The sequence below is a fragment of the Cibotium barometz genome, chromosome 63 (genome assembly GCF_041138505.1).
Source record: "Cibotium barometz isolate CiBa-2024 chromosome 63, ASM4113850v1, whole genome shotgun sequence".
NCBI lineage: Eukaryota > Viridiplantae > Streptophyta > Polypodiopsida > Cyatheales > Cibotiaceae > Cibotium > Cibotium barometz.
The window spans coordinates 21732167-21740301 of record NC_141108.1 but is presented as its reverse complement, the minus strand read 5'-3'; positions in this window follow the sequence as shown (position 1 = coordinate 21740301).

The window sequence follows — 8135 nt, the reverse complement described above, 5'->3', positions numbered from 1 at the left end:
ATGAAATAGACTATAATGTCCATGGTGATAGAGATCAAGCACGACAAGTATTCGATGAGGTTATCAAATGTGTCCCAAAGCATAAGCTCCTTCGAAAATAGATATGGTTGTGTTATTATTTAGTAACCATTGGTGGTAGATTATATAAGTATTTTTTATTCTTTCTTACTATCTCTAAGTATAAAAAAGATCATGATTGTTATTAATATATAGCTTGATTATGTTTCATGCAGAGACGTGTCAGTAAATATCTTGAAGTTGACTTATGATGACAATAATAAATTGTTGGATACGATCTTCTTTGAGGAGATGCCACAATTGGGCTTTTTTGGATATCATTGTAGCCCAAAATGGGAAGTTTTTGGCTTTGATGGGTGGGATGATATTAATCCTCAATATATTTATATAGTCTTAGATCCTTATAGGCTAGATGACAATCTCAAGCTCCTTTTAATCAAAGAGGCATTGGGATTATTAGATGGCTTTTACATTGTGGTGGGTAGTAGATGTAGGAGCTCCGAGGAAAAGCGCTTCATTTTTAGGAAAATATTGAAATGCATTCCATTGAAAAAGTTGGTAAAGATAATGTAATAAGACAAGATTATTGATGGATTGGTCTTCTCTCTCTCTCTCTCTCTCTCTCTCTCTCTCTCCCCTTCTGTATGTTTGATTGTCTGTTTGTCTCTTTCTCTCCCTCTCTTTCACATATTCACACACATGAAATATACCAATAGTTATTATTGTGCTTTATTTGGTGTGAAATATAGTTAAGAGAGGGTGAAAAAATAGAGAGATCATATGTTTGTTATTTTATGTGTCTTTGTATGTGAATGTGTAGAAGCAAGCACAAGGATGATTGAATCAAAGTTGGTGCTTTCGAGTATAATTCTCTCTTCAACTTGAGGTTAGTTCTTTTGATGCCGTCACGGTCTCTCTCAATTTTTGTGTTAAAAAGGGAGAGAGAGGATTGTGTACATCAAGATGCTTTTTATATCTCTTTCTATCTTATTTTGTTGTTGATAATTTGATTGCAAATATTAGTGTAATATTGATATGTTAGAAACCTTTCATTTTTTGGACTTCTGCCTTTGAGATTGTTTAGAATATATAGAATATACAAATTGTAGTAGTCTTGGAGAATATATGCATTTATATTAATTGGTATACATTTTTAAAAAGCAAAAAAACCTCTCATAGACAATTATATGTATCACGGTGTTCTTCTTTTTTGTTGCGGTATACATGTAGGTTACTAGGGTTAGGTATATGTTGGCACATATACATAGAGATAATTGTAGAGCTTTAAGATATTTATTTTGGATTTCAGCAAATGGAGCTTCAAAATGATAACAACTGCTCCAAAGATGTAGTGGCTGTGGATGATTCTTCCAATCAATAAGTAGCTTTATCTACGCCCGCCTGAGTTTATGAATGTTCGAGCTGCAAAACACCTTGCTCGGTCAAGGTCTTCATCTGGACAAACAAGCTCTAAACGTCTACAAACTATTACGGATACATGCGACAACAGTGAGAAAAATTCGATTGCTTGCAAGGAGTACTTGGATGCCCTTTGGGATGAGATTCGTGGAAGTGGCAGCCAAAGGGGAGATACATTAAGAGATGAGTTAACTTATCATCTCCATCGCGTCCATGACAGTAGTGGTTGCATGGAGGCAAACCAACTAGACATGCTTTCTTTCATGGAGAACATGCATGTTCAAATTGGGGAATGTCTACGTGGATGTAATGGGCAATGTAAAGAACACGTAGATTCTCTGAAAGATCAAGTGCATACATTAGGCGTTGAGGTATTGAGTCTAAAGATATCTGTTGATCGACTCAATGCAATTATGAAAAATATGTGTCATGTTTTAGAAGCAAGGGTAGTTGCTTAGAGATTTTGAGAGAGGGATGATGTTTTTTTTTAAAATCAAGGGCTAGATTGTGTTCCAACTTAGAGATTTGGCTCTTTATTTTGGTCTTCATTTTGGCGATATATATGAAATTTTTATTTTGTCAAATTTAATACTTCTCTCTTCTATTTTGTCTTCGCGCTCTTATTTTCCATCTCTCAACATGTTTCAACTCTACTTTCTCTCTCTCTCTCTCTCTCTCTCTCTCTCTCTCTCTCTCTCTCTCTATCTATCTATCTATCTATGTCATTGTCTCTCTCTTTGTCTATCTCAAGTATTATGTTTGTTTGAAGTTAAGAAATATAGTATTCGTTATTTTGTATTTGGAAGGAGATTGAAGATGGCTAGGAGCTGTACATACTTAAGTTTGAACCAAGTTCATCGGCTTCGAATTTTGGATGCAACACGCATGACTCACCGTAAACAGTCCGGGCAAGGACTTGCATTTGGAAACAAACTGTTGCTAATTTTACGGATTACTGTAACATAGCTGGAATTGAAACATTTGGAAGGGTTGGAAATGAGGAGCATAGTGAACCCCATGGCAGAATTCACTTGGATTCAAGAAACAGAACAATTCTCAATGCTATGGTTCTTCAAGAACCTATCAACGAACATTACAATGCTTAGGCATATAGAGATTTGGTGCAAGGCCCTTTCTTCTTTTAAATGAGCTACCTATGGATAATAATTTTCATTCTATAACTTTTGTCGTTGGTGATGTGAAAGATATTAAATCTGAATGTCACTCTATAAGGCGGGTGTTTTCTTTGCCTCGGAATGTCAAGCACCCAGCAACTATGGTGGTATATTTTGGAGATTGTACTCTTCACTCATTAGGAGGTCTTTCTTACAAGTGCCATTTTTGTGGTGCAATAAATTGGAAGTGTGAGGCATCAAGAAAGCTTGGAGAATATGTGGGCAAACACTATTGTGGAAGTGGGAAGGTCTCTTTACTACCATTGGAAAATCCACCTCCTACATTGGTGGAGTTGTTGTGTGGTAATGATAATGCAAGTAAGGAATACAAAAATAATATACGCTCTTATAATAACGCCTTGGCATTCGTTTCACTGGGTGCTCACTTGCATAGTCAATTCACTAGGGGAGGAGGAGTATTCAATTTTCAAATCCATGGTACCACTTACCATCGTGTTGGTTCTGTCATGCCTAATGAAAACCGAGATGCGGCTCCTCGATTTGCTCCGCTTTATGTGTATGATACAAATCATGAATTAGAGAATAAACTCCATGGGATGCCCTCTTTAAATCATAACATTGTTGAAAGGTTGCAAGAAATGATATATGTACATAATCCATACGCTCATGCACTTTGTTCAATGAGAGAAATGTTGCTGTCAAGTCCACATGTAGATTTGAGAAGTCACACTAAAGCTCGATCAACCTCACGGCAATACTTGGTCCCTATAGAAAGTGAGGTAGTAGCTATCATGCGGGTCAAGGAAGTGATTTTCATGTGGGGCATAGAGACGTTCAAATAATGTCATGCGCAGGTGCTATAAAAAAATATCTAATTTGCATCGCTCATATATGCATCTATTGTATGTTCTTCTATTTCCTCAAGGAGAGGATGGTTGGCATGTTGGAATTCCAATCAATGATGGTAGGAATAGAGCAGACTTAAATGAAGATACAAAGACTGTAACTTAACGACAATATTATGCTTATAGACTGCAGATTAGGGAAGATACAAATGCATGCCTTTTATGTGGTGGCCGTCTTTTGCAACATTACATTGTTGATGCATATAGTAGCATGGAAGAATCTAGATTAGTATGGATACGCAATAATCATAAAGCATTACGTGCTGAAGTACACCAGGGTCTTGCAGATATGGTTAATTTAAGTGACCGGGTTAATAGAATATCTGCAGGCATTGCTGGATGCAGGGTCTTGCAGATATGGTTAATTTAAGCGACCGGGTTAATAGAGTATCTGTAGGCATTGCTAGACGCAGGGTGGTACTGCCATCTACATATACTGGGGGGGCCTAGATATATGCATCAATTGTACCAGGATTCAATGGCTATTGTTAGAAAGATGGGTAAACCTGACCTGTTTAGCACCTTTACTTACAATCCCAAGTGGGATGAAATAACCAATGCTTTATTACCGGGTCAGGTTGCCCAAGATCGACCCGACTTGACTGCACGGGTCCTTTATGAGAAGCATAAGGACATGATGCACTTATTGGTGAAAAAATCAATATTTGGAACGGTATTGGGATTTGTTTCTGTTATTGAATTTCAAAAAAGAGGCTTGCCACATGCACATATATTATTGATATTGGAAAGTGGATGTAAACCGATCGAGATCCCTCACTATGATATGTTGGTATGTGCTGAACTTCCTGACAAGGTTATGTTTCTAGAGTTGCACAGCATAATTAGTCATTGCAATGTCCATGGACCATGTGGTGAACTGAATATGCACTCTCCTTGCATGGTTAATGGGAGTTGCAAACATCGGTATATGCACTCTCCTTGCATGGTTAATGGGAGTTGCAAACATCGGTATCCTCGGAATTTTTGCAAGACTACTAGCGTTGATGACAATGAAGTTACATGCGACAAGATGATGGTAGTTTCATCCAGGTAAAGGATCATAGAGTAGATAGTTGATGGGTTGTTCCATATAACCCTTTTCTCTCTCTGAGGTATAAAGCCCATATTAACATAGAAGTATGCTGTACCATTTACAGCTGTAAAATATTTGTATAAGTATGTATACAAAGGACATGATAAAGCTACTATAGAGTTGCAAGACATAAATGGGGTTATTGATGAGGTTAGTCAATATTTGGATGCACGGTACGTTTTTTCTTCAGAGACATGCTAGTGCATATATCAATACAAAGGTTACATGTTCATCTCCCAATGCATAATAATGTGCTTTTCAATGACCAGGATGACTTGCGTGAAGTGATTAATTATGACAAAAACTAAAGAACATCTCTCATCGAATGGTTCAAAACCAATCAATTGTATGCAGATGCAAATCGCTTACTGTATGATGTTGATTTCCCTTACAAGTGGGTGTGGAATTCGGCTCTTTGCTCATGGACTAAAAGGAAAAGAAGAAATATGATTGGATGTATGTATAATGTTAGTCCGAGTGCAGGTGAGCAATATTACTTTACGGATGCTACTCACAATGTGCAAAGGGTGCAAATCTTTTGAGGATTTGCGAACAGTGAATGGACATTTGTATCCATGTTTTAAGGCTGCATGTGAAGCTAGAGGAATGCTAGAAAGTGGAGAAGTGGTAAATGTGTCTCCATGAGGCTGCAATTCAGAATACAGGATTCTAGCTACGTCAATTGTTTGTCATTATAATGGTTTTTTGTGAGCCTATATACCCTGGGCAGCTTTGGGACAAATTCTATACCAAACTTTCAGAAGATTTTTTCCATTCATTGCAATAGAGAGGTTGTGTTGATGTTGGTGTTTGTCACTCTATAGCAAAGAATCAGGCTTTGTTGCACATGCAAGATCTCTTACACCAGTATGGAAAGCAGTTAGCTAATTTTGAAGGGTTGCCTATTCCAGATAGATCAAGTGTTGCCACGGTCAACAATGGTTTGCTGTTGGAAGAGATGATGTTTGATTCTGTTCAGTAGGCTGGTTTGTCTGTTTCCATGGAAAGGAGTCTTAACAATCAAGAGCATTTGATATTATCCTTAGAGCTGTTTCTTTGAACCAGGAAGGTGTTTTTTTTCCTTGATGGACCAGGTGGATCAAGCAAAATTTATCTTTACAATGCCTTGCTATCTCGAATGCGTGGAGAGAAACACGTTGCCTTGGCATATGCATCGTTCTAGAATAGCCGCCTTGGCATGTGCATCATCATGTTCAGTAGGCTGGTTTGTTTGTTTCCATGGAAAGGAGTCTTAATAGTTGTCAATCAAGAGCATTTGATATTATACTTAGAGCTGTTTCTTTGAACCAGGGTGGTGTTTTTTTCCTTAATGGACCAGGTGGATCAGGCAAAATTTATCTTTACAATGCCTTGCTATCTCGATTGCGTGGAGAGAGACACGTTGCCTTGGCATGTGCATCGTTCTGGAATAGCCGCATTGTTACTCTCAAATGGTCGTACAGCTCGCGCATGATTCAAAATCCCATTGGTACTCAATGCTTCTAGCACATGTGGAATCAAAACTAATAGCCCATTAGTGGAGGTGTTGAAGCTTGCAAGGTTAATCATTTGGGACGAGGCTCCAATGATGCATAGGTACGCATACGAAGCACTGGACAGGACATTGAAGGACATTATGCAAAGTGATATAGTGTTTGGTAGAAAAGTTATGCTCTTTGGTGGTGACTTCAGGCAAATCTTATACCGGTTGTGCCAAGGGAATCACACGAGGACATTGTTGATGCAACATTATGCCGGTCACATATTTGGAGATATATGAGTGTATTAAATCTCACCCAAATCATGCAGGTTAGACAAAGTGCTTATAATGGTATAGACCATGAATTTGTCAAATGGACATTACAAATTGGAGATGGCACTATAGGTCATGAAAACAATGATGGTAGAGTGGTAATTCCACCACAAATGTTGATCCATGGTGGCAACTCTGTTTTGAGTTTGGTAGAATGGGTATACAAAGATCTTCAGAGAATTGAGGATTATGCATGCTTCTTCAAAGACCGTGCTATTCTTGTACCACGAAACTTAGATGTTGATGAGATCAATGAACTAGCCTTGAGTTCATTGCCTGGTCTTGAAAGAGAATACCTTAGTGTAGATTCCGTTATTTCTTGCGAGAATGACACAATACTGTATCCAATTGAGTACTTGAACAGTTTGAACTTAGGTGGTGGCTACCCTCCTCACGGCTTACTTCTAAAGATTAATGCCCCTATCATTCTGCTCCGTAATTTGGACCCTCGAGACGGGGACTTTGTAATGGTACCAAATTGATATGCAAGGAATTTAACTCAAAGGTGATAGAAGCATAAATCATTACAAGTACAAACATTGAAGACAGAGTCTTTATTCCCAGGATAACATTTATGCCTACTATGGTTCAATTGCCTTTTGACATGAGAAGGAGGCAATTTCCTGTCAGGTTAGCTTTTGGTATGTCAATAAAGAAGTCTGAACAAGGACAAACATTGAGTGTATTGGGGCTACACAAGTATTCACACATGGACAACTGTACGTTGCTATGTCACGTGTTAGATCATGTGTTAGATCATGCAATGCAGTGAAAGTGTGTAAAACACATTGTGGGATATGAAAGCGGCACAAGAGATTCGAATGCAAATGAAGTCTTCACAACCAATGTTGTCTACAAGGAGGTTTTGCAAATGGCATGCCGAAGAATGTGAATTTAAATGGCAGCTTCCAAATGTTAGAGACTACATTTATACATGTCTTTGTACAATGAAGTAAGCATTTGAATGGAGAATGTTTCCAAAGATGTGCAAGTGCAGTCTTTGTTTGTTTTGGATTGCTTTTATATACAGTGCTATTATATTATTCGTTGCTTGGTTCAAGCTACTAAGCACGCACACACACACACACACACAACTATATATATGTGTGTGTGTGTATGTGTGTGTGTGTGTGTGTGTGTGTGTATACATAGAGAGAGAGAGAGCGAGAGAGAGAGAGAGAGAGAGAGAGAGAGAGAGAGTTATACTTGATATCAAGGATATATTGCTTAGGATGGATATGGCAAGGAGATCATTTTCATTCGTTTATGGTGATGGACAAGATATTGAAGGTAAATTTTTTAGACGTTTGCTATAATATAGGTATTATTGTTCTATGCTGAATTGTAGACCCTCCATTTTGGGAAGGACAAGCAATAGCATCTCTAATTATCGAACTATTAGAGAGCACTAGTGTTTTACGGTATATATAGAAACTTCCTTTTTATGTAGCTTTTGTGTTTTACAGTATATATAGAAACTTCCTTTTTATGTAGCTTTTGTGTTTTGTTTGATTAATTTATATATTTATTGAAACATTCTTTTTACAACAGGGAATATCTTTACTGTTTAGAACCCAGATTATTGTTGGGTTTGTATGGTCGAGACAGTTATGACGAGAGCTTTGGGCTCATAGAAATTTACAATCTAAGATTGCGGAAGGTTGTAGATTAACTTCATGTACGTGTAATGTTTTGTGGATTATGAAAAGCCTGATAAGTTGGATTTTCGGTGCATAGGCACTAGACAATAC